The 7,760-nt window shown below is 37.2% G+C and overlaps 1 long non-coding RNA gene across 2 annotated transcripts in view; it reads left to right on the top strand.

The window, feature by feature from the left end:
* Positions 1–1,735: 1,735 nt before the first annotated feature.
* LOC105498408 (uncharacterized) overlaps positions 1,736–7,760 on the top strand; it is an 869,015-nt gene continuing 862,990 nt past the window's right edge. For both annotated transcript variants that reach the window (XR_011612640.1, XR_011612638.1), the window contains exon 1: positions 1,736–1,859. This is a non-coding gene — a long non-coding RNA (uncharacterized lncRNA). The remainder of the gene's footprint in view (positions 1,860–7,760) is intronic.

Raw genomic sequence — 7,760 nt, 5'->3', positions numbered from 1 at the left:
TTGAAGTCTTCTCTTCTCAGACTTTTGCTTACCTTATTCTTCTTATTTTACTTTAAAAATTTTTCATAAGTGTGTGGATACATATAACTTAAGATATATATATAATTTGATATATATATATACACACATGAGTATAAAATTGAGATTGATATATATATATGTATATATAATTTGAGATCCATATGCACATTGAGCTATCCTTTCAGGGACTAGAACAGTAATCTATCATAATCTTGACCCACTTGCTTCACATAGAAATTCTGGTATGAGAGAGGATAGCTATTCTTACATCAATTCATGCGAACAGAAGGAATTAAGCCAGCAAACATTTGTGGAGCACCAGCCTTCAATACATATTTAAAGTTTTCATTATTACAATTAATCTATGATGTAGGTACGAACGTTGCTTCTATTATGCTAATGTGTAAAGGGAGGCATAGAAAGGTTAATTAATTTGCTCAACCTCTGAGCTCAAATTTGAACCCAGCCAGCTTTTTCTGATTTGTGAGTTGTGCTGATAGGCAAGTAAATAATTTGCTTATGCTTCCTCACATTAAATGACACTTCATCTAGGAGGTCTCCCCCGAACACTCTCTCCACCCTCTAAAAACATAGTTTAGATCCCCCTTTCTATGAGCTCCCCCCAAATTCCATGTTTCCTTTTTCATAGCACTTATTGTATTACATTTTTAAGGTTTTTGAGGATAAAGACATTTTATTTTTTGTTTATCTTCTTTTCATATTGTAATCCGACCACAATCAGTGCTCAGTATATATTTTTGAATTAAGAATTAATCTTTTATCAAACGAAGAGCTATTAAACTGATGATATAGTTTACTTCTTTTATAGCGTCTTGAGAACATGATATGTCACCATCCAGTGGTATATTAGTTATCAACAACCATGTTCCAGTGCTACAATCATTTTGTTTTTGAGGATTCTTGACTAAAAAGAAAGCAAAATGAGCTCAGAAAAGCAAGCAAGGCACTATAAAATAGCAAAACAGTGATAAATCTTAAGTTCAATGGAAGTCTGATAGGAGATGTTTTGGGGTAGTCGGTCCTTTATGTAAAAGAAGGTGAGCTCCTGAGTAAAGGAGTGCAAATGAGAAAAGGTTGTGATTATCATCTTCAGGGATTGGCTAAAGCTGAGCACGTTGAGGCAAAGTAGGGATTTGACAATTAGCTTTCAAAGTCTCTTCTCATACTTTATAATATTCAAATATTCATCTACTCTGGTTCAGTCACTGGATTGTATATTTTAGATACATTGTTACATATACACTTCAAAATTTTGTGGATATAGGGTTTATTATTTAACACATGGGGAAATGGAAAACTAGAGATGTTAGGTAATTTGCCCAATGACCTACAGCTGCTAAGTGATGCGCAGCGGTCTCAGTCCTAGGAAAAGCTACTCCAAAGCACCTGCTTTCTTCAGTTTACCACACGAAGTGGCGGCTCGATAGCAATTTGTAGGCTGCTAAATGGTGTCACCCTCCAGGTTTTCTTAAAGCACTTTGCGAACTTTAATGTGCGTAAAAATTACCCTGAGATCTTGTTAAAATTCAGATTCTAATTCAGCCTGAGTTTCTGCAGGTCTAGCATGTTCCCAGGTGAAGGCAATACTGCTGTTCCGTGGACCATACTTTACTCAGACACAAGAGACAGCTGAAGTTAATCATTGCTGTGATAGGTAAAGTATAAACGGTTTCCAAACAGCAACCTGTGTCAGTTTAGGTGGAGAAAAAGTAGCTGTGGGAGCAGATCTCAGAAGATTATTGTGCTTGATGCTGCTGTTAGAGATATTTGCTGTCTTACAGGCAAGGGAGAGATTGTGGAAACAGAATGGGATAGAGGTAAGGTTAAGATTTGTCTGTCATATCCTCCATCAGCAGTAACTGCCTTTGGCACTCTGTTATTGTTCATTTCTGAATACAAGTTCACAGATTTAGCTGGTTGTTACAGGAAGGACCTCGTATAAAATCTTTCCTTTTGGTTGTTCCTGGAAATCTAGTCTTTTCTCACAGTTTGTCTTCAACACAAGACTGATGAATTAGAGATGGATGATAGATTCTCTTCTCCAAACTTTTCCTTCCAATCCAGAATATTAGAGAGACTGGGGAATCTTAGAATCTTAGGGTTGGAGTAGAACCTCTTGAAGAGGTATGCAAGAAATGGCACAATGCATCAGCTTCTCACTGTCCCAGATACTTCCTTGCATATCTCGGCTCCTTGCTTATAGATTAAGAAATAGTAGTATAGCTAAGACTCATGTCTTCTTCTGATAGTGGGTATGGAGCTTGGGAAACTCAGCATCTCCCATGGAGCAGTGAAGCATTATTGAAAAGAAATATAAGAAGGAAAAGAAAAGGAAGAACAAAAGCAATAGAAACGGCTAATTTATAATTTATCTTTGCCATTTTAATTTTTATTTAATAGTTCAATCAATAGTGGGTGTTTGAAGGGATCCCGTAAAGCCTAAAATCTACGTTAAAAACTAAGACACAAGCACACAGGAATTTATTAGCTACACTGTAATCTTATGGGACTACCATCATAGGCTTTATGTGGTTTGTTGCAGACCGAAATGCCAATATGCAGCACATGAATATAACTGGAAGAGAAAGTACACGTTTTTGTTGTTGTTTTTTTTAATACAGAGTCTGACTCTGTCGCCCAGGCTGTAGTGTTGTGGCAGGATCTCAGTTCACTGCAACCTCCACCTTCTGGGCTCAAGCCATCCTCCCACCTCAGCCTCCCTAGTAGCTGGGACTACAGGTGCATGCCACTATGTCCAGCTAATTTTTGTATTTTTGGCAGAGACGGGGTTTTTCTCTGTTTCCCAGACTGGTCTCGAATTCCTGACCTCAAGAGATCCTCTGCCTTAGCCTTCCAAGATGCTGGGATTACAGGCGTGAGCCACTGTGCCCAGCCAGTACATGGGATTTGAAGGTGTGTTGCTGGGAGTGGGATTGGCATGGTGAGTGACTTCTGGATCCTTCTCAACTAGTATTGAAAAATGGGACGCATTCCTAAGTGCTATTTCTTATGTAATAGTTTTTTTTATCAGCAAAACTGAATGGGACCAATGACAAATGCCCAGGTATTTTAAATAAATATTATGGTAAAATCATTTCATTAAAATCAAATGGCATTTAGAAATTCATGAATGAGAAGCAGAGTTTTTAATTATTAGAGCAACACATCAATTCTAGTGAAAATGTAGGAAAAAGAGAGAGAAAAAGTAATTTGTAATTCCAGCATCCAAATAAAACAAGCTTTATTACTTTATATTTTCTTTTAGACACTGTCACTATGAATGCTATACAGTGTTGTGATCATAATATACATCTAATTTTATATCATGATTTATAAGCATTTTCCCTGTTTCACAGAATTTTCAAAGTCGCTATTTTAGATATAAAACAGAACATTTGATGTTTCTCCTTGGTTTATATTAACGTTTATAATTTTCATTATTAGAAATAATTATGATGTGAATATGATCTGTCAAATAGATGGAATATATTTCCTTAAAATAAATTCCCTGAGATAGAATTACTGAGTCAAAGCCTCATTGTGATTATCTAATACCTCAACTTAATGAGAAAGAACTTTGGTATACTTTTGTCAAATAGAATATTATAATTTTTTAAGTTGCTAATTTAGTAAGTGAAAAATGGTACCCAGGTTTTCTAATGTGCTCTTTTTTTGATAACTAGGTAGTGAACCTTTTTGTTTGTCTGCTATTTGTACTTTTTTTCTTATGAATTTAGTATTTATATCTTTAGCACATGCATCTGTTGTCTTATTGTTTCTTTCCGTTGTCTGTCTTATTGTTTTCTTACCCATTTGTGGTGATCAAAAGGCTTGTTTTATGATATTAAGAATGATTAAGCAGTGCTTTGTTTAAAACACTAGACTATTTCTGATGCGAGCTCCTTGTGCTTAAAGCAAAGGGGTATGGAATTCCATTCCATCTTGGCATATGCTGACTTCCTCAGCAGATTTCAAAACTGTCTCTGGGCTTCATGTCAGTGTGACCTAGAAAGGAATGAAAGCACAGCCAGCCCAAATCCCTATCAGAGCTGTAACCTTCACTCTGATTTCCTGTTTTCCTTAAGGTTGACCTCAATATAGATTCCATATTATTGAGCAGAGTGCATCATTGGATTTATTTTCTTTTTGCTTTGTCAAAATTGATTAATGCACATTGAGGTCAGAGACTGCCTGAGAATATACGGTAAAGAAGGCAGATCTAATTTTGGTGTCTCCATCTCATTGTCAGTGATCCCATTATGCTCCTAGAGGCTTCGAGAGCTTCCTGATGAACCACATGTTCTGGACCTTTCAAAGGCTTCCATTGACTATCAGAACCTCCCTGTCAATTACTTTATTTCCTCTGAATCCTCTAGTCTGCTAGCTGTTTACTGCAGGGCCTTTTAGTGACCGTTTTATCCATTTTTGATTGCCCATTTTGAAAGAAATGTATAAAGAAAAAAGTCCCTATGCTTTTGCTCATTTGCTTCTTCTGCTTTTATGGTATCAGTGTTTCATCTGTTAAAAAATCTGACTTTCTGGCCAGGTGTGGTGGCTCATGCCTGTAATCACAGCACTTTGGGATTTGGGAGGCCGAGGCGGTTGGATCACCTGAGGTCAGGAGTTAGAGATCAGACTGGCCAATGTGGTGAAACCCGTCTCTACAAAAAAAAAAAAAAAAAAAAAAAAAAAAGAAAAGCCGAGTGTGGTGGTGTGCGCCTATAATCCCAGCTACTTGGGAAGCTGAGGCAGGAGAATCACTTGAATCCGGGAGGTGGAGGATGCAGTCAGCCAGGATTGTGCCACTGCACCCCAGCCTAAGTGATGCAGCAAGACTCTGTCTCAAAAAAAAAAATAACAAGAAAATCTGACTTTCAAGGTGCTTTGCACATTTCCCTGTCTACAAAGATTTCCCCTGTTGCCTTAATTGTATTACATCTTTTCTAGTTCGATCCTCTTGGATATTGTTTGCTTTATTTTAGCATATATTGAATTCCAGTATAGTTATTTGTAATTTCATGCTTTTCCTCAGTGGATTATATAGTCTATAAAATAGAGAGTGTATATAATTAATTTTTAAATTTCCCAACACTTAATCAACGCACTTGCCTCATATAGTGAGTGCTCAATGGTTGTTTACTGAAAAATTTGAATGATATTAGTGGTTAGAATTTCAGACACTACAGCAGGCTGAAGCAGTGCGGAGGTATTTTACATGGTTTTATACAGGTGGCTGCCAAAACATGGGGCTTGCAGAAAGGGCAAACATTGGTTAAGGCAGTTCCTCAAGCTGAAGTCAAGTTTTAGCTGTTTGGTGATGTGTACTTGTAGCAATATCCTTAAAAGTCAATATTATACTTGGATTTTGTAGGAGACAAAATTGGCTGTCAAAATGAGTAGGAAAAGATGAATACTTATTCAACAAATGGGATGTGATTATTCAGAAGTCCACTGGGTAAAATGTACTCTACTGGCCACAGGTTTTGCTTTCTATTGTTTGGTGTTCCCTGGACAAGCAGTGAAACTATGAGAAAAGCACAGGTGTTTCGCTTTCCTTTTTTGGTTCCTAACTGTTGGGAAGAGTAGTTAAGCCAAGGCTCCAGTGTTGGCTGTTGGGGAAGACCCCGTTTAATTGACACCAGTGTATTAAGATATGTTTGTATGAGAAACTTCTTTTGAGAAAGTGAACCTTTAATCCAAAATTGTTCATATGCTAATGTGTCTTGATTTTTCACTGCAATAAATGTAACTATTTCATAAACTTTGTTCTGGCAGTCTTTGTTTTTCTAACCAGTTAAGAATAAATGTTTAATGATTAATGATTAATGTTTAATGGTGAAACATGAATGATTTCAATGTCCTGCTTTAACATATTTAAAAAAAACTTTCTTGACATCCTTATGCTATATTGTTAAATAGAGCACACTATAAATAATAGTTACTTTCTCTTTTTTTTGTTTTTGTTTTTTGAGACAGTCTTGCTCTGTTGCCCAGGCTGGAGTGCAGTGGCTTGATCTCAGCTCCCTGCAAGCTCCACCTCCCAGGTTCATGCCATTCTGCCTCAGCCTCCGGAGTAGCTGGGACTACAGGCGCCTGCCACCACGCCCGGCTAATTTTTTGTATTTTTTAGTAGAGATGGGGTTTCACCATGCTAGCCAGGATGGTCTTGATCTCCTGACCTTGTGATCCACCCACCTCAGCCTCCCAAAGTGCTGAGATTACAAGTGTGAGCCGCTGTGCCCAGCAAATAATCCAGTTACTTTCTACAGTTTTGTAAACCAAACTATTGTTTTCCAATAAATTGAGATTAACACCTACTAATCTGTATTTTTCCAAGCACCAGGAGGTGGAATAAAGATAAGGAAGACCTTGATTCTATTTTAAATAATAGTATTCATAGTATAAGTCAGGCTGTGAAAAACTGTGTAATAGAAGTCATAGTGTTATGAGGTTCTTTAGCAGATGGAGAGACGAAGGCCAGCGAGCCTGCCTCCAGCCAGGTGTACCCATGGAAATTACTTTTAAAAAAGAGCTTCAGGTTTCCCTTTGCTTTTTAATCATTTGAATCCACATGAAGGTGGCGCTGATATTTACAGCAGTGGGCATGGCTGATTTTTTTTTCTTTTTTTTTTTTTTTTACTTTGGATAAATGAAATGAAGGATTAAGGTAAATGTTCTGGCTTTCTCAACTTCCAGAAAAATACAATCTTCAATGTTTGTTATTGGTGCTTTTAACATGTTGGCATTGTCTAAAATGTCACTTTCAATTTCTACATCACCAACAGAGTGGACCTTGTTTATGTTTATACTCACCTGCTCCTAATTTCATTTTTCTGGTTTAAGAAAACCACTTCTGAGTTTAGAGTTATTGTGGGAGGTCAGTAGTTTTGAGAAACTGACAATCATGTAATAAAATCTTTTAGACTCTACAAAATTAAGACTCTTCTGTTTCTCTCCTAATTCTTTTCTTTCTCCTTTTTTCTCTTATACTACAATCCATAAAGCTCAAAGTAACAAAGCCTTTAGCAGAAGGAACGGTTTGATAACTGAATTTGAACCAAAGTACATTAGGCATACGAGAAATGATTGATATTTAAGTTTTATTGGGCTCCATAAGAAAAGAATCATATTTTGTTTGGAATTTCTGTCCTCTCAAGTGACTCTAGGATAAAGTCTGAGTAGTCTAAGGCAGGCATAATTACTATATCACCTGTGGCAATGACTGGGTTAGGAAGGAGTATATGAACTTATTCTGGTCAATGATATGTGAGAAGATTGCTAGTGGGCAATATCAGTGTTGTCTCTCTGATAGAGATATATAAGATGAGATACCTGCTATTATTCTGGACTTGGTTGTGTCTATGTTTGAATGCCTGGAGCTATGGTGGGCATCTTGGCAACATGAGAGGGATTAGTAGGGACAAGCTGGGCGACATGGTGAAAAGGGCAGAGTAGAGATGGGGCAGCCTTGCACCTTGTTAGTGCTTGGAACTTCTTACATGAGATAATAAACATCCTTATAATTGTGCCTATTTGAGTTAGAGATTTTATGACTTGCAGCCAAACCATCATAACTGATAAAGTGTGATCTGCTGGAATAGGCTGGAAGACACTAGTTTGCAGATAGTTTCCCCTCCATACTGCCATGTTTCCTGAAGTTCTACCAATAGGCTCTCCCATGAGTTAAGGCACTGAGGCCTCTGTTAACTATAAATCTG

The sequence above is a fragment of the Macaca nemestrina genome, chromosome 14 (assembly GCF_043159975.1).
Source record: "Macaca nemestrina isolate mMacNem1 chromosome 14, mMacNem.hap1, whole genome shotgun sequence".
In the NCBI taxonomy this organism is placed as follows: domain Eukaryota; kingdom Metazoa; phylum Chordata; class Mammalia; order Primates; family Cercopithecidae; genus Macaca; species Macaca nemestrina.
This window is presented reverse-complemented; position numbering and strand designations above follow the sequence as displayed.